The 20,007-nt window shown below is 44.0% G+C and overlaps 1 pseudogene across 1 annotated transcript; it reads left to right on the plus strand.

Moving 5' to 3' along the window:
* Window positions 1-1,288: 1,288 nt before the first annotated feature.
* LOC147119349 (Ig heavy chain C region-like) lies at window positions 1,289-17,444 on the plus strand (annotated as a pseudogene). Its single transcript, XR_015078014.1, has 7 exons — window positions 1,289-1,363; window positions 1,491-1,799; window positions 2,172-2,231; window positions 9,734-10,033; window positions 11,283-11,594; window positions 16,178-16,486; window positions 17,006-17,444. The product of XR_015078014.1 is annotated as an Ig heavy chain C region-like (transcript).
* The last annotated feature ends 2,563 nt before the right edge of the window (window positions 17,445-20,007 follow it).

The raw sequence follows: 20,007 nt of genomic DNA on the forward strand, positions 1-20,007 counted from the left end.
TATATTTCCTATCCTGAGAGGTTGGAACAGTTACAAATAGTTACACAACTAAATAATTAACATTAACTCCAGTACTGTTGCTGGGTAGGTTTGTATATAAATCGGCCTAATTGACCATGTTCAGGGTTTGAAGTTGACTTTCAGCCAAGGAGTCAGTAGTGAGGAAGCAGATCTTTGATCCACTACACAGAACCCCAGATGCTTCCTGTAAATGACATTGGGTTTTCGAGTCTCGCTGACTGCAGTCGGCTGGGCTGTGTGGGTCAGATTGGCGTGAATATGAATTGAGAAACAAGCGGAGATTTAACTACTTGAACATTCAATTATTCTGCACCGCTGTTACAAGAAAGAAACGTTTGACAAGTTATAACATCTAAAGGATGATTTTCGGTAAATTCCTTGCTGGCACTATTATAAAATAGGGTCAGGAAAAAGTAAATTGATCCGTGCGCTAATTCATTGAAAAAAATTCTAATAAAGAAAATTCTAGATAATTCAGTCGGTTTATTGAGCACTGCACGAAGTGCTGGAGAGAGATTGTAATGACTCCACACCCACGGTGTAATGAGATCAGTGGGAATCGCAAAGGAAATAAAACAATAGATGGAATTGTCTCGAACCCGCTGCACTTCCTTGAATATTCTCACACAGTTGTGAGCCTGATTGAAACGAAGGGCTCCTTTATTACCGATTAGCAGCCGCGCACGGTGCAGGTTTACTTGTGCTGATTTGAATTACAAACAAGCCCTCTCAGAGCCCCGCTACCAAAGGGCAGAGAAATGCCCAGTTTGTGATCTGTTTCAGCGGGAGATGAAGCATTTATTCTTGAGATATTCTGTAACAGACCGCTATGTTCTGATATACTGTGTTCCTGATACCAGTGTAACTATAGCCATCCACATTGTAAATAGAATCACATTACCCACCTCCCGCATTCAGATACATAGACCGAAAGGATACCTTATTGGTACAGAGTGAAGGGATGTGTAGCGGAAGGTGGAATAACTCATACTGGCAGTCTCCTTAGACTCTGATAATGTAATTTAATATTAGAGATTCACATCCGCTGTGAAGGAGTGAGGAAATAAGGGGATTTCATTGACAGTCCAGATGTGAGTCCATTCTGTTGGTGATGTGGAAGGTGTGACGTGGATCCAGTATCCGCCTCTATCAGGGGATCAATAGGCGGCGCCTGTAACCTCGCCCCCTTCTACCGGGTATTTAACTGCCGGTCACTGGGACCGCAATACCACAGTCCGGGAGCGGGTTTGCTCAGTGAGTTCTTGTCAGGAGCATTTCCCACACATTGCCAGGAGGATGAGGTCGGCGATTTCTCTCAGTCTGTTGCTGGCTTTCTTATCCGGTGAGTAGTTTTTATTGTCCAAGTCTCTCACTGTTACTGTCTCAGTGTCAGTCTCTCTCTGGAATGTCACAGAGTCAGGAATCATTTCACCAGGATTAATCCTCGGGGATTTTGATTGTTTTTACAGGTGTCCAGTCGGATGTCGTGTTGACTCAGCCAGAGGCAGAGACCAGGAGTCCCGGAGGCTCCCTGAGACTGACCTGCAAAACCAGCGGGTTCACTCTTGGCCACGCCTGGTTGTACTGGGTCCGGAAGCTTCCCAGACAGGGGCTGGAGTGGCTGGTTTACTACCACAGTGCATCAAACAGTAACTACGCCCCAGGGATTCAGAGCCTGTTTACTGCGTCCAAAGATACTTCAAACAACATCTTCGCTTTGAACATGAAGAACCTGAGGACCGAAGACACCGCCATCTATTACTGTGCATGGGGTACACGTCCTGTCCTGGGTGGCACAGCAGTTACTCTCAATACAAAAACCTTCAGCACTAATTGAGTGAGTCTGCGTCAGTGCTCGCTTTCACAATCCAACTGTAGATGCAGTGAAGACCTACTTGTGTCCAGCTCTGTCTACTAGCACAGTTTAATATAGATAAACTGTGATAATTAATCTTTGATCAATTGGTGATTCAATAACTGTTCATGGGTTACTCTGAAATATAAAACATCAGGGCATTTTATAAAGAGTGAAAAGTATCCATGGGCACATAATGACTTTAGTTTGCCTCTGGGATGTGAATATTTAAACTAATATTGGATTTCTGTCTGTTTTACGCAGAGCCGGTTATTGTGTGACCCAGCCCAGGGAGTGTAACACTGTGGCGTCATGGACTACTGGGGACAAGGCACCATGGTGACGGTGACTGCAGGTAAGAAACATTCATTCTTTCAGTAACTGTTGTATTTCTTGATCTATTTTATATTTGTATTTGTTTCAGTAATTCATTCATTCACTGAAACGTGGGTTAGGTGGATGCTGTATTGAGATTTTTTGCAATGTTTCATTTGATTCTGCTGCAAAGGGATAAATAGAATTAAACAGTTTCTCCAGAAATAATATGTTGTTGAGGGATTGAGCCCCCGATTGATGTGATTTGGTATTTATCTGCTGATGAGACTGTGCGCCTGGGTTGCTTTAAATATCTAACGGTTGTTAAACTCTTTGCCGAATCTAACATGTTTAATCTCGGTGACATCTCGTGGTTGCAGGTTTTCTGATCAAATGCAAAGATGATTTTTAATTACGTTTGAAAGAAGATTTTAAGCAGAACACAGAAATAATTAGAGGTTATAAATAAATTTAATATTTTTACGGTATTTTATTTGTGATAATTTCAATATCATCTATTAATCAAAAGTTGACGAATGCTCATATTTAAGATGTGAAATGTTATTGTAATTTATAACTACATAATTAACACATTTGTTGCCCGAATCAGATTTAAATTAATATAATTAAGTTGGTATAATGTTGTAATATCACACAATATTAAAATAATATGCTAGATTAATATTAATTTATTAAACATGATCCAGCTACTCATAATTCTGCTGTCATTATTTTACATTTATGTTTATTTCAATAATTAATTCGTTCAGTGATAGATGCGTTCGCTGGATGCTGTACTGAATTTTTTTGCAATGTTACATTTGATTCTGCTGAAAGGGTTTATAGAAATAAGCTGCTTCTCCACAAAACGTTCTGTTGCGGGATTCAGACCCTCGGTGATGTGAGTTGCTGTTTATCTGCTGAGGAGAGTGTGTGCCTGGCTTACTTTGAATAACAAAATTTGTGAAACTGTTTGGAGTTTCTGCAATGTTTAATCTCGGTGACATCGAACTACTGCAGGTTTTCTGATCTGTTTAAAACTGTTTGAAAGATGATTGTAGGCAGACAGCAAGTAGGTTTTATAAATCAAAAATCATTCAAAATAATTTAATGCATGTTTTTATTTAAGTGTGTATTACAGTTTCAACTATTAATCTATGGTTTACGGTGCTCATATTTAATAGGTGAAACGTTACTGTAATTACGAATTATATAATTAACAATTTGCAAGTTGAAGGAGAGCTAAATTAATATAACTCAAACGATTATCATGCGGTAATATTGCTCAATATCACTCAATATGCTGTTGAATTAATATTAATGCATTAAACTTTATTCGCCTTTCACAATTCTGCTGTGCACTGGTCACAATTAACGCGAGCGGGAAATTGTAGACGCTGGATACGGTTTCTGATGATGTCTGAAACTATTTTAATAACAGCAGACTGATTTCCACCGCAGTGTTCAGTTTAATGAGGGTTTGAAATTAATTGTTATCTCCCTGTTTTACACAGATGAATTACAGATTGTATTTAATTATGCATTAAATGCGAGTTATAAATTGCAGTTTGTAAATGTAATAAATCTTCCGGGTTATTAAATTCGTACTATGCAGCGGAAACCATGCTATTCCTTCAATATTATTTGTTCTTTGATAGCGAGACAATAATCACTAAACTAATCTTAAACAGTTTTAAGATCATAGGCTGAGTGGTAAAGGTCGCTGGCAGTCAAAGAATTGTTCATATGATTCTATTTAAATTCAAGGAAGGTACAGACTGCGTAAGGCTGAAGACGGAAAAATAACCCATTGACATTAAAGCAGATTAATTAATTACAAAAGATTAATATTAGTTTTGAATTTAACAACAACATCCTGTCTCCCATAGCTGTGCTGTATAGGGGATAGAATTATAGACCGTGAACAGATTACATCTGAGAGATATGTTTAATTCTCATTAATGTTAAATTGATCAACAAAATCTCGCCTCCATTTGCTCATTAAATTTCAGTGTCGCAGATGGTCTGAATGATTTGTTCTCCGCCAGTTTTACACTGATCATTCTGGAACTGATTTCCAATAAATAGCAGAATATATTTAATAATTAATTAACGGGCATTGTGTGAATTACGGGAGTAAAATATAAACAGATTGTCTGTGTTATTAAATAGCGAAGAATCTGTTACTGACTGCAAACTGGCCGGTTGTCTCTTAATTCATAAAAATATTTTTTATCGTTAAGATTTAGGGCAATGTTTAACCCCGAGAGCCCTCCTTTAGTAAACATACGGTGCTACAGTCCATCGGTAGTTAGTGAGATGTGACCATGGCCAGACTTTGAGCTATGTAAAATAGTCCACTCCTAAATCCATCATGTGAAATCCACTCTGAGAAAAGATGGAGTTTATGTTGTATCAGAGAGTTCAGAAACATGCAGAGTTTACAAGTGTGTAGATAGCGAGTGGGATTGTATTCGAAGTTAGTGACCATTTTAAACTATTCAAATGTGATTTGATTTAAGTGAAATTAATATATTTGTCTGAATGTCTTGAACTATTAATGAGTCTTCATATTTTAATATTGATAAGTGCCATGTTTATTTAATTGAAAACCTAACAGTTCACAAGTTACCAGACAGAAACAGGATTAAAGTTAATATTAACTAATTTTATTATACTGCAGCATATCATCAGCTAACATCAATATTAACTTAGAGTAAAATATCAGGGCGAATTTATTAAGCATAAATGACCTCCCACAATTGCGTTGTATACTGGATAGGATTACAGTTACTGCAAAATCTTAAGGGTTGGAGAGAATTTTAAATTATGTCTAAAATTAATTTAGAAACAATACATGTCTTTCTCAGCTGCGCTCAGCTCGAGAAGGTGTCGCCGCAGATTTTAATGAATTAACTTCGTGTTTTGCCTTGATTATTTTCCAGGTTATATTTAATTATGAAATTACATTAAACCAGTGAGTAACCGGTTTTCAATGTAAATGTCTCCTGGTTTGTTCAATTCTTACTCTGTCACGGAGTCCCTGTTATATGCAGCAAATTACCCTGGAATGTGAATTATTTCATTAAACTTGTTTACAGGGAAACTACATCTTACTCTGTTTGTAAGATTATAGACAAGGAAGGAGAAATGGCTGGAAGTCAAATAACGTTTATCATATTAATATCAGTTTAATTCAAAAAACGTGCAGACATGAGTGGCCGCAAATTTACAAAGGAGCAATTAGAAATCAGCTTCACTGAAATTGACAGATTGAACAGATCTATCAGCTGAGAGCTCGATTGTTGCACCGTTTCTGTCTGTTCTGTTTCTGTGCGCCTGCCCACTGTGTGAGAATCAGGAATCCTCCTGACTGGTTGTAAACCTGCTGGGTTGTTCTCTTATATCTCATGGAGTACAATTCGACTCCTTTCCGAAGCTTGTATCTGTGAGAAATGCGATAGTTTGACTTTAAGTTTGAGGAGGCGCCTCAGAAAAGGGCTCAGTAACTCAGTTTGTGACATTCAGAAGGAGCAATTCAGAAACCCTTCTGGCAGATTGTAGAAGGAGCTTTAATGAGTTTCTAACCCGTGCCGTATCTGCCCTCTGTATGTTTGATTGTGCAATGTAGAGGGAGCTTTACTCTGTATTTAACTCGTGCTGTAACTGCCCGTGACTCTTTGATGGAACAGTGAAGAAGGAGATTACTCTGTATTTTTCCAGCGCGGTGCCATACCCGGAGTGTTTGACAGTGCAGTATAGACTTGGCTTTGCTCGGATTCAATCCCTTGCCATATCTGACCATTCAGCGTATGACAGGGCAGTGCAGAGGGAGCTTTACTCTGTATTATCTGTACTGTAACAGATCTGTGAGTGCTTTGTCCCGTGTTGTTCAAGGAACCTTAATCTGCATCGAACTAATAAAGTGCGAGTTCTCGAAGCAGATATATAAAAATAAAACTTTCCATTGTTCCGATGAAACAGTCGCACATTAATTGTGTTTAACCTTATTGCAAGACATTATCTGTCCAATTTTTAATGAATCGATAAACTTTAAACATTTAGAGTATCAGATGATGATTGCATGAGATTGGCCTTATCCTGATCTCAGAATAAACAGTTTCAGGAAGTGACTGTAACGCTCCAGAAAGCAGCGCCTGTTCTGATCTGATGGGAGGCTGGAAGGTATTTTGAGAATTTAAATGGAGAATGTCGAGACTCCCGCTCCAAATAACCATCATGGGAACCTTATCTTCGAAAGAGTTATTTCGTTCAATTGTTTTATTTTAGAAGGTAACAAACTCGGGTGAGGTTCAGCTACTGGACTGGGTCACAGCACAAGGCTCACAGTCACTGAGCCGCACCTCTGTGAAACAGTTAAACAGAAACAGCCAGCCTACGACGAGTCGTCATTCACAACAAGCTTGAAGACTCTGTGAAGGGATCCGCTTGAATTAATTTGAGTCAAATTCCTCAGTTCCTTTATTTTAAATATCCTCTTTCATTATAACAAACAATTAAATAGATCTGATAAAGATGTTCAACATTATTAAGCGTTTCCTTCCATTAAATCGGGAAGAACTAATTCCGCGGAGCCGTGTAGAATCACAGAATCTCAGAGCACAGAAGCGGCCATTCGGCCCGTCTTGCCTCTGCTGGCTCTGAAAGAGCTGCCGAATCAAATCCCAGCTTTTTCCCCGTAACCCTCCAATGAGTCCTCTTCAAATACATGTCCAGTTGCCTCGTGCATTCCCGAACTTAACAACCTTCTGTTTGATAAAACAAATTGCCCTAATTTCCCCTCTAGTCCTTTTGCCAATTATTTTAAATCTGTGACATTTGGTTGCCGACCTACTCACCAGAGGAAACTGTGTCTCCCTACTTGCTCTGACAAAACCTCTCACAATTTTGAACACCTCTATTAGGTCTCCCCGTAACTTTCACTGCTCTAAGGAACAATCCCTGCTTTTCCAACCTCTCCACGTAACTGAAGTCTCTTATCCCTCGTATTATCCTGGTCAACCTCCTCTGCACCCTCTCCAAGGCCTTGTCATCCTTCCTACATTGTGGTGGTCAGAATTGTATACACTACTCCATCTGATGCCTAACCATTGATTTGTAACGGTTTAGCAGGACTTCCTTGTATTTGTATTCAATGCCCCTTTTACATTGGCAAGTATACCACACAATGTGTTAACCGCCTGATCAACTTGCCCTGCCACCTTCAAAGATTTGGGAATATGCTCCTCAGGTCCCTCTGCTCTTGCACCACCCTCAAAATAGTACCAGTTAAATTATACTGTCTCTCCCAGTTGTTCCTCCCAAAGTGCATCACTTCACACTTATCCGCATTAAAGTGCATCACCCACATGTCTGCCGATTTCACCAGTCTTTCTATGTCCTCCTGAAGTCCGCTGCTAGCCTTCTCACTAGTAACTACATTGCCAAGTTTTGTTTCTTCCGTGAACTTGGATACTGTACACCCTATAAACAAGTCCAGGTAATTTATATAGGAAACAGGAAAAGCAATGGACCTAATACCGACCCAAGGGGCACCCCACTTCATACTTCTCTCCAGTCAGAAAAACATCCGTCGCCACGACGCTTTGCCCCCTCTCCCTCAGCTAATTACGTACCCAAGTTACCTCCACCCCTTTAATCCCATGTGCTTCTATTTTTCGAATAATTCTTTATTGAGATACTTTATAAAATGCCATTTGTAAGTCTATATGTACGACATTTACTGCAGCACTACCATCAACACTCTCTGTTACTTCACACTGTAGACCGAACTTTCAGTATCTGACCAATAAGCCGCAATGTTTGAGTTATCCGCACAAACCAGAAGCGAGAGTTGCCCACATCAGCAGTCAGCACATGAGTTACTTGCATAGAACCCGTTGATAACCAATCGATTTATAATGTTTAAGGATTGCCAATATTAGATATTTAGAGAAGAAACCTGTCCCAATGTTTAGATTATGTTCGGTATAAACAGCAACAAGAAGTGATTGTAACGACCCAGAAAGCAGCGCCTGTTCTCACTGGTGGGTGGTTGGAAAGTAATTTGGAAAATGAACTGGAGCATTTAAAGAGCATTGTTCCATATAACCGGCTTTGGGAATCGTATTTAATTCAGATTATTTAATTGAGTGAGTGGGAGGAGGAAAGTCAGGAGACATCCATTCAGTAGAATGGGATAGAGCACAAATCACACTGCATCGTTCTTCCTCCAATTCTGAGAAGGAAAGAGAATCGAATCAATCCCGATTCATCTAAAGCTTGAATCTTAGAAACCAGGCTGTGCAAAAGTTCCCTATTCAAATCTGTACGCTTAATTATTCCGTTCACATTTTAAAGGAGACTTCAACCATTTATTGTAAACGTCCTTTATTGTCAAGGGAACAGAGAAGATTTAGATGAGGTCTGATAGAAGGGTTTTGGAATTATGAAGGGTTTTATGAAGGGATACTGGAAACATATTTCCCCGGGTCGGTGAGTTAGTGAGTAAATGGCACTGATTTAAAATCAGCAGCAACAGAATGAAGGGAAAACGTATTATTCCACTTTTCTACACAGGGGGCTGTTAGACAGGGGATGTCCTATCAGAAAGAGGGCTGCATGCATAATCCATAATAGCTTGATAAAGTTGAACATTTGAGAAATTGGGAATTAGAAGGTGCAGTGAATTGGTGGAGAGATCTTTCAGAGGCGTGATGGGCCGAATGGCTTCCTTCTGTGCTGTAAAGTTGTATTATTTTATAATTCTGGTCATGCTCTATAAACATGCTGGGATTTGTTTTAAAGGTAATACAACTAGTATATCTAGCTGTAGGAGTTGTGTGATTAGGAGAACGAATCCCACCGCTATTCAAAAAAGTGTATCCCCTGAAAACAACAACATGCATTTATATAGCGCCTTTAAAGTAGTAAAACCTCCCAAGGCGATTCACAGGAGTGTAAGCAGATACAATCTGACACCGAGCCACGTAAGGAGATATCAATTTTTTTCCTTAGTATGGTGGGTAGTTACTCTGCCAGTTGCCCAAAAGTATGGTCAAAGAGGTAGGTTTTAAGGCAGCATCTTACAATGGAGAGATGATGAGACTTTGATGTAACGAAATGGCCTGATTCTGTGCTGATAATAAGAAGATGACAGCAAAAGGATGTAGAGAGGAGCTCAGTGGACAGAATGTGAAAGAGTCTAATGTGAAAGTGGTTGGGGAATGAGAGGAGTTTTCCATAACAGGGGATCAAGAGCTGGAGAAAGTTCACGATACAATATTCCGGCATTCACTCGGTATAAAGGGGCCTCATGGACAGAATGCCCCTTTCAGACTTCTGACTTTTCTTATGTTCAAGACTGGAGTCACATGAAGTTTCACGTTGGGTCTCACAACTCACAGAAACTCAAATACTGATCTAGGTTTGATCGGCAAATTATGGAATCAGTTCATCCTGTCGTCACATTTCGAGTTGTCTGGTTATGTTGTAAGCACGGATTACAGAGTCTAACTTGTTCAATTGGCCATTCTTTTCCAGCGACACAATCTCCTCCCACTCTGTACGCCCTGCTCTCGTCCTGTGAACAACACAACACCGGCGGCCCAGTCACGTACGGCTGTTTGGCGATGGATTACTTCCCAGAAATCACCAGCCTTTCCTGGAAGAAAGATAAAGAGCCGATCACCACTGGACTGAAGACCTACCCGTCAGTGTTCAACAAGAAGGGAACCTACACCCTGAGCAGCCAGTTAACCATCACCGAGTCAGAGGTGGGGAGCAGCACAATCTACTGCCAGGTTCGACAAAGTGGGTCGGACTGGAGCGTCAAAATGCCAGGTTAGTGTTGTGGGATACAGGGGGAAACTGTGAGAAGCAGAGAAGTTATGTTCAACTTCAATACAACCTTGGTTAGACCAGACTTAGAGTACTGTGTACAGGTCTGGTCTCCATATCACACTTAGATTACTGTGTATAAGTCTGGTCTCCATATCACACGTAGAGTATTGTGTACAGGTCTGGTCTCCATATCACACGTATTGTGTACAGGTCTGGTCTCCATATCACACGTAGAGTGCTGAGTACAGGTCTGGTCTCCATATCACACGTAGAGTATTGTGTACAGGTCTGGTCTCCATATCACATGTAGAGTACTGAGTACAGATCTAGTCTCGATATCACACTTAGAGTACTGTGTACAGGTCTGGTTTCCATATCACACTTGGAGTACTGTGTACCGGTCTGGTCTCCATATCACACTTAGAGAACTGTGTACAAGTCTGATCTCCATATCACACTTAGAGTGCTGAGTACCGTTCTGGTCTCCATATCACACTTGGAGTACTGTGTACCGGTCTGGTCTCCATATCACACTTAGTGTACTGTGTACAAGTCTGGTCTCCATAATCACACTTAGTGTACTGTGTACAAGTCTGATTTCCATAATCACACTTAGTGTACTGTGTACAGGTCTGGTCTACATAGCACACTTAGTGTACTGTGTACAGGCCTGGTTTACATGTTACAAGAATGATACAGAGGCACTGGAGAAGTGCAAAAAAAGATTTACAAGGACGATACCAGAACTGAAAAATTGTAACTGTCAAGAATGATTGAACAGGCTTGGGATCTTTTCTCTCGGGGTGACCGAATAGAGGTCTTTAGAATTATGAAGTGGGTTTGAAAGGTTAGATGTAGAGACAATATTTCTGCTCGAGGAGGAGCCCGATACTAGGGGCCATAAATATAAAATAATCACTAATAAATCCAAAAGGAAATTCAAGAGAAACTTCTTTACCCAGAGAGTGGGAAGAATGTGGAACTCACCAGCACAGGGAGTGGTTGAGGTGAACAGCAGAGATGCGTTTCAGGGGAATCTAGATAAGTACAGGAGGGAGAAAGGAATAGAAGGTTATGTTGATGGGGAGATGAAGTAGGGAGAGAGGAGGCTCATGTGGAGCATAGACACCGACCTGTTGGGCCGAGTGACCTGTTTCTGTGTTTTAGATTCTATGTAAAAAAAACGCTTTACAGTTCTTAATTGTTTGGATTGGAACAAATAATCCCAATAAAATGTATGTTCTTGCAGATCGTGTGGTACATCATCCAACTGTGATCCTCACCCTGAGTTCCAGTGAAGAAATCATCAGCAGCAGGTCTGCAACCGCCGTGTGTTCAATCATCGATTTCCATCCAAAGTCACTGACTGTGAATTGGCTGAAGAATGGACAACTCCTGGATTCGGGAATCATCACCTCTCCTGTCTTTGAAGTGAACGGGAACTTCTCGGTGACCAGTCGGCTGACATTCCCCGTCGGGCAGTGGTTCGCCGGCTCGGTCTATACCTGCCAGGTCTCTCATCAAGGGGTCACCCAAAGCAGAAACATCTCCAGATCTCAGGGTAAGAGACACAACCCCGAGAAGTCCCAGATCATTCTGAGCGTCGATCTCAGTCAGGAATTTTACTGGAATTAGTAAAAAGCACAGAATTATTTCTAATTTCCAATCATACAGTTTGTGTTCCCTTCCGATGTCAGTGCTGACTCAGGGTTCCTTGCGGTTCAGGATTCCAGCACTTCCAGAAAGGTTTCCCTCAGCTGGGATGTCAGACAATGAGTGAGGTGTCCTTAGTCTCAGGTTTACCCCGAGAAAGCTCTATTTCTAATTTACAATCATGCTGTTTGTGTTTTCTTCCAATATCAAATAGAAGAATTTAGAAGAAGTAGAAGAAGTAAGCCTGAGGATTTGGAGCAGTTTAGGATTCAACAAAGGAGGACATAGGGATTAATTAAGAAGGGGAAAATAGAATATGAGAGTAAGCTTGCAGGCAACATAAAAACTGACTGTAAAAGCTTTTATAGATATGTGAAGAGAAAAAGATTGGTGAACTCAAGCGTAGGGCCCTTGCAGTCAGAATCAGGGGAATTTATAATGGGGAACAAAGAAATGGCAGACCAATTAAATACATATTTTGGTTCTGCCTTCACAAAGGAGGACACAAATAACCTCCCAGAGGTGTCGGGGAACATAGGGTCTGATGAAAGGGAGGAACTGAAAGAAATCAGTATTTGTAGGGAAATGGTGTAAGGGAAATTGATGGGATTGAAGGCCGATAAATCCCCAGGGCCTGATAATCTATATTCTAGGGTACTTAAGGAAGTGGCCCTAGAAATAGTAGATGCATTGCTGGTCATCTTCCAACATTCGATGGAATCTGGAACAGTACCCATGGATTCGAGGGTAGCTAATGTTACCCCACTATTCAAAAAGGGTGGTAGAGAGCAAACGGAGAATTACAGACCGGTAAGCCTGACATTGATAGAGGGGAAGATGCTAGAGTCCATTATAAAGCAGCCCGCTTGATTGGCACTCCATCCACCACCTTCAACATTCACTCCCTCCACCACTGGCGCACTGTGGCTGCAGTGTGTACCATCTACAAGATGCACTGCAGCAACTCGCCAAAGCTCCTTCAACAGCACCTTCCAAACCCGCGACCTCTACCACTTAGAAGGACAAGGGCAGCAGACACATGGGAACATCACCACCTACAAGTTCCCCTCCAAACCACACACCATCCTGACTTGGACCTGTATCACCATTCCTTCACTGTTGCTGGGCCAAAATCCTGGAACTCCCTTCCTAACAGCATTGTGGGTGTACCTACACCATATGGACTGCAGCGGTTCAAGAAGGCGGCTCACCACCATCTTCTCAAGGGCAATTAGGGATGGGCACTAAATGCAGGTGTAGCCAGCGACGCCCACATCCCATCAATTAATTTTTGTTTTAAATTATAAAAGATGTAACAGCAGTCAGTTAGAAAACAGTGACAGGATCGGACAAAGTCAACATGGATTTACAGAAGGTAAATCGTGCTTGGCTAATCTACTGGAATTTTTTGAGGATGTAACTGGTAAAATAGATAAGGGAGAACCAGTGGATGTGGTGTATTTGGACTTTCAGAAGGCTTTTGATAAGGTCCCGCATAAGAGATTCGCGTGTAAAGTTTAGGCACATGGGATTGGGGGCAAGGTATTGACTTGGATATTGAACTGGTTGGCAGACAGAAAGCAAAGAGTTGGAATAAACGGGTCTTTTTCTGAGTGGCAGGCAGTGACGAGTGGGGTACCACAGGGCTCGGTCCTTGGACCCCAGCTATTCACAATATATATTAATGATCTAGACGAGGGAACTAGATGTAATATCTCCAAATTTGCAGATGACACAAAGCTGGGTGGGCATATGTGCTGTGAGGAGGACGCCGAGAAACTCCAGGATGATTTGGACAGGTTGGGTGATTGGGCAGAAGCATGGCAGATGCAATATAACGTGGATAAATGTGAGGTTATCCACTTTGGTGGCAAAAACAGGAAGGCAGATTATTATCTGAATGGCAATAGATTGGGAGAAGGGGGATTGCAACGGGACCTGGGTGTCCTTGTGCACCAGTCGCTGAAGGTAAGCATGCAGGTGCAGCAGGTGGTTAAGAAGGCAAATGGTATGTTGGCCTTTGTAGTGAGAGGGTTTGAGTACAGGAATGAGGATGTCTTGCTGCAGTTGTACGACCTTGGCGAGACCACATCTTGAGTATTGTGTGCAGTTTTGGTCGCCGTATCTGAGGAAGGATGTTCTTGCCATGGAAGGAGTTCAGCGAAGATTCACCAGGCTGATACCTGGGATGGCAGGAATGACATATGAGGAGAGATTGGGTCGATTGGGCTGGTACTCGCTGGAGTTTAGAAGAATGAGAGGGGATCTCATTGAAACTTATAAAATTCTGACAGGACTGGACAGACTAGATGCAGGAAGGATGTTCCCGATGGTTGGGGAGTCCAGAACCAGGGGTCACAGTCTAAGGATAAGGGGTAGGCCATTGAGGACAGAAATGAGGACGAATTTCTTCACCCAGAGAGTGATGAACCTGTGGAATTCTCTACCGCAGATGTCAGTAGAGTCCAATTCATTAAATATATTCAAGAAGGAGTTGGATATATTTCTTAAGGCTAAAGGGATCAACGGGTATGGGAGAAAGCAGGGACCGGGTACTGAATTTGGATGATCAGACATGATCGCATTGAATGGCGGAGCAGGCTCGAGGGGCCGAATGGCCTACTCCTGCTCCTATCTTCTATGTTTCTATGTTTAAGAATGAAATGCCTTTACATAGTGCCTTTCCCGAAGCGCTTTCCCGCCAAGGAATACTTCCTGAAATGTGATCACTGTTGTAATGTAGAAATCGTGGTGGCCAATTTGCAGACAGTAAAGTCCCACAAACAGCAACATGATAATGATCAGATAATCTTATTATTTGGTGATGTTTGTTGAGGGATAAGTATTGGCCAGGACACCTGGGAGAACTCCCTTTCTCTTCCTCGAAATAGTGCCATGGGATCGTTTTCGTCCAACTGAGAAGGCAGACGGGGCCTCTGTTTAACATCTCCTTTGAAAGATGGCACCTCCGACAGTGCAGCGCTCCCTCAGTACTGCACTGGGAGTGTCAGTTCACATTTTGTGTTTAAGTTTCTGGAGTGAGACTTGAACCCACGATCTTCTGAATCAGGATTCCTCACGGTTCTGGATTCCATAACCTCGCCGAAGATTTACCTCTGCTCTGATGTCAGAGAATACATGAGGTGTCCTCGGTCTCAGGTTTATCCTGGTTGGCTGATCATATTCGGAGCGGCAGTAGGTGTCTGGAACCCTTCACTGGTGACTGTCCCGGGACCCACTGCTAGAAAGGACATCTACCCTCTTTAGAGAACTGCGTCCAATTCTGGGCACCGCACATCAGGATGGATACACTGGCTTTAGAGGGTGCAAGACAATTTCAGCCGAATCACACCGGGGCTGAAAGGGTTAAATTATGAGGACAGGTTGCACAGAACAGGGTTGTATTCCTTTGATTATAGAAGATTAAGAGGTGATCTAATTGAGGTGTTTAAGTTGATAAATGGAATTGATAGGGGAGATAGAGAGAAACTATTTCCTCCGGTGCGGGAGTCCAGAACAAGGGGCAGAACATTAAAATTAGAACTGAGCCGTTCAGGGGTGATGTCAGGAAGCACTTCACACAAAGGGTAGTGGAAATCTGGGACTCTCACCCCCCAAATGCTGTTGAGGCTGGGGCTCAATTGAAAATGTCAAAACTGAGATTGACAGATGTTTGTTAGGCAAGGGTATCAAGGGTTACAGAAACAAGGCGGGTCGATGGTGTTGAGGGGCAGATCGGCCATGATCTCACTGAATGGTGGAACAGGCTCGATGGGCTGAATGGCCTACTCCTGTTCCTATGTTGTTATTACTGCCCTGCGGTCATATTTCCTTCTGACTCTCTCACCAGACATGTTAAGTGCTCACTACTGACAGAAATTAACAAATTACTTCACATTGGCATTACAAATTATTCTCCACAAAGACCCCTTGGAACCCCATTCACCCGAACTTTCACTTCTCCTCTGAAGGGGCTGCAACTGGTTCCCGCACATTTTCATCACCCCATAATCGCAACAAGACACCAGAAAGTTAACTTTGTTTCCTGTTGCACCTATAATCCTGGGTTTCATTTGACACTCGTTTTGAACCAGTGTACTTTTCGTGTAGAGCTCTTGACCCTGGGGGCGGAGACATTATAATGAGCGGGAAGTTCGGGCACAAGGATCTGTAGACGGGCGTAGAAGGGATTTCAGGAAGAGCGCTATTCAGTGCGTAACACAATTGCGCCCGAATGTATTCACTTTTTACGCCGGGTATTTGCTTCACAGCCCATTCCAGGTGGCTCTGGGAGCAAATACACAGAAAATGTTAAAGAGTCTCCCGGAATCGTTGTCAATTCGTTGTCCTTCCAATAACGATGGTGTTTAAGCAACAACGAGAGGTTGCTATCTCAAAGGTGATTTATTCTCCCTGAGAGAGTGAAGGCGGAATACTGGTGTCCTGATTCTGAAGATGAAGCTTTGTTTGACTTTCATTTTTGCTTCACAGATGAGACCCAATGCAACGATCCAGAAATCACTCTTCCGCAACCGTCACTAGAACAGGACTTACTGGAGGCGACGGTGACCTTAACCTGCGTCGTGTCTAATGCTCCTTATGGAGTCAACGTGTCCTGGACTCGAGAAAAGGAGACATTGAAATCAGAGATTGCTGTCCAACCCGGAGAGGCTCCCAACAGCGTGATCAGCAACTTCAACATCTCGACACAAGCCTGGCTGAGAGGGGATGAGTTCACCTGCGTGGTGAGCCATCAGGATATGCCGACTCCTATAAGAGGTTCCATCCACAAGGAAAAAGGTGAGCGGTGAGATTGTAGCAATAAGTGAGACACTGACTATTTCCGGTGATGGTGCAAAGGCGCAATTCGTTCTATTAAGTGTTTTAATGGACCGCCCTGATAATTCAATGGGTAATTCCACTAACTAAACCCTCTGGGACCCGAGATGATGCATTTAAAGGGAAGCTGGATAAGTCAATGAGAGAAAAAGGAATAGAAGGATATGTTATTAGTGTTAGATGAAGTAAGATGGGAGGAGGCTCGTGTGGAGCATAAACAGCGGCATTGACCAGTTGGGCCGAATGGTCTGTTTCTATGCTGTAAATTCTATATCATTTTCCAGTCCAACTCTTCAAGCCCCCAGAGAGAGGGATTGTATCCCCCTCTGCTCCGGGCTAGAAAACCGGACAAGACACAGAGGGGGGAAAAGGGGATCCTTTAACATTCAGCACAAAGCACATTTCTCTCACGTCTAACGGCCGGTTTCACTGTCTCTGGAATTCTCCAGTTTATTGACCTTTATTGTGATTGTTCTGCAGCTAAAGATCCGCGGGAACCGGCCGTGTCTGTCCTCCTGCCCCCGGCAGAAGAAGTCTCCGCTCAGAGGTTCGTCACCCTCACCTGCTTAGTGAGAGGTTTCTCCCCCCGAGAGATCTTCGTCAAGTGGACCGTCAATGACAAGCCGGTGAATTCCGGCAACTACAAGAACACCGAGGTGATGGCGGAGAACGGCAGCAGTTCCTTCTTCATGTACAGCCTGTTATCCATTGCAGCGGAGGAGTGGGCCAGCGGCGCTTCCTACTCCTGTGTGGTGGGACATGAAGCGATCCCCTTGAAGATCATCAACAGAACTGTCAATAAATCCAGCGGTAAACCCAGTTTTGTCAACATTTCCCTTGTTCTGATGGACACCGTCAATTCTTGTCAATGAGAATCTCTCGATTGCATTTCAGTTCTTGAATAAAACCAATAAAGGCCTTTTCTTCCAATCGTCAGTTACACACACAGCCGCTCAATTAATCTTGTTTCCCATTTTTGCCAAGGGGAGGGCTGTTTATCTGAAGCAGCATATTTGCCGGTCTCGGGCCCAAGGCTTGTACAGCCAGCGCTCCCCGCTCAGATACACCACGGGTTAGAGACAGAGTGAAGCTCTTTCATGACAGGATTCCTCAAAGTCACTTCAGCAACTTTCCTCCCGGTGGGGGCAATCAAAAAGTTCCCATTTCAGACAAACAAACGCAGCACATTTAGATCTCGGTGTCCCTGTTTCTCGTGCTGTCCATCGCTTTAGAATTGGGGCCAGTTTTATTTTGCAGCATCGCACCCTCTGGGATCTGAAATGAGGCCACACACGAACCCGAACTGTAACCCCCACCAGAGAGAGAAAAAGGGCAATTGTTAACCCACTGTACCTCCCACTCCCCCACCAGAGAGAGGGGAAAGGGCAATTGTTAACCCACTGTACCTCCATTCCCCCACCAGAGAGAGGGGAAAGGGCATTTGTTAACCCAATGACCCCCACTCCCCCACCAGAGAGAGGGGAAAGGGCAATTGTTAACCCACAGTACCTCCTACTCCCCCACCAGGGAGAGGGGAAAGTGGAATTGTTATCGCACTGTACCTCCCACTCCCCACCAGGGAGAGGGGAAAGGACAATTGTTAACCCACTGTAACTCCCACTCCCCCACCAGGGAGAGGGGAAAGGGCAATTGTTATCCCACTGTACCACCCATTACCCCACCAGTGAGAGGGGAAAGGGCAATTGTTAAAACACTGTTCCCCCACTCCCCCACCAGAGAGGAAAGGGCAATTGTTAACACACTGTACACCCACTCCCCACCAGAGAGAGGGGAAAGGGCAATTGTTAATACACTGTACCCCCACTCCCCCACCAGAGAGAGGGGAAAGGGCAATTGTTAACCCACTGTACCCCCACTCCCCACCAAGGAGAGGGGAAAGGGCAATTGTTAACCCACTGTACCCCCACTCCCCCACCAGGGAGAGGGGAAAGGGCAATTGTTAAACCACTGTACCCCCACTCCCCCACCAGGGAGAGGGGAAGGGGCAAATGTTAACCTGCTGTACCCCCAGTCCCCCACCAGAGAGAGGGGAAAGGGTAATTGTTAACCCACTGTACCCCCACTCCCCCACCAGAGAGAGGGGAAAGGGTAATTGTTAACCCACTGTACCTCCCACTCCTCACCAGAGAATGGAGAAAGGGCAATGGTTAACCCACTGTACCCCCAGTCCCCCACCAGAGGCAGCGGTAAGGGCAATTGTTAACCCACAGTACCTCTCACTCCCCCACCAGAGAGAGGGGAAAAGGCAATTGTTAACCCACTGTAACTCCCACTCCCCCACCAGAGAGAGGGGAAGGGGCAATTGTTAAACCACTGTACCCCCACTCCCCCACCAGAGAGAGTGGAAGGGGCAATTGGTAACCGACTGTACCCCCACTCCCCCACCAGAGAGAGAGGAATTGGTAATTGTTAACCCACTGTACCCCCACTCCCCACCAGAGAGAGGGGAAGGGGTAATTGTTAACCCACTGTACCCCCATTCCGTCACCAGAGAGAGAGTCAAAAGGGTAATTGTTAACCCACTGTACCCCCACTCCCCCACCAGATAGAGGGGAAAAGATAATTGTTAACCCACTGTAACTCCCAGTCCCCCAGCAGATAGAGGAGAAAGTGCAATTGTTAACCCACTGTACCCCCACTCCCCCACCTGAGGGGAAGGGGCAATTGTTAACCCACTGTACCCCCACTCCCCCACCTGAGAGAGGGGAAGGGGCAATTGTTAACCCACTGTACCCCCACCAGGGAGAGGGGAAAGGGCAATTGTTAAAACACTGTACCCCCACTCCCCCACCAGAGAGAGGGTAAAGGGCAATTGTTAACACACTGTACTTCCACTCCCCACCAGGGAGAGGGGAAAGCGCAATTGTTAACCCACTGTACCCCCCATACCCCACCAGAGAGAGGGGAAAGGGCAAGTGTTAACCTACCATACTCCGAATCCCTCACCAGGGAGAGGGGAAAGTGTAATTGTTAACCCACTGTACCCCCACTCCCCACCAGGGAGAGGGGAAAGGGCAATTGTTAACCCACTGTACCCACACTCCCCACCAGACAGAGGGGAAAGGGTAATTGTTAACCCAATGTAACTGCCACTCCCCCACCAGAGAAAGGGGAAAGGGCAATTGCCAACCCACTGTACACCCCGCACCCCACCACAGAGAGTGGAAAGGGCAATTTTTAACCCACTGTACCCCCACTCCCCCACCAGAGAGAGGGGAAAGGGTAATTGTTAACCCACTGTACCCCCACAACCCCAGCAGAGAGAGGGGAATGGGTAATTGTTAACCCATTGTACCACACACTCCCCCACCAGAGAGAGGGGAAAGGGAAATTGTTAACCCACTGTATCCCCACTCCCCCACCAGAGGCAGTGGTAAGGGCAATTGTTAGCCCACTGTACTCCCACTCCCCCACCAGAGAGAGCGGAAGGGGCAATTGTTAACCCGCTGTACCCCCACTCC

The sequence above is a fragment of the Somniosus microcephalus genome, chromosome 4 (genome assembly GCF_052327205.1).
Source record: "Somniosus microcephalus isolate GS21.2 chromosome 4, FLI_Smic_1.0, whole genome shotgun sequence".
Lineage (NCBI taxonomy): Eukaryota > Metazoa > Chordata > Chondrichthyes > Squaliformes > Somniosidae > Somniosus > Somniosus microcephalus.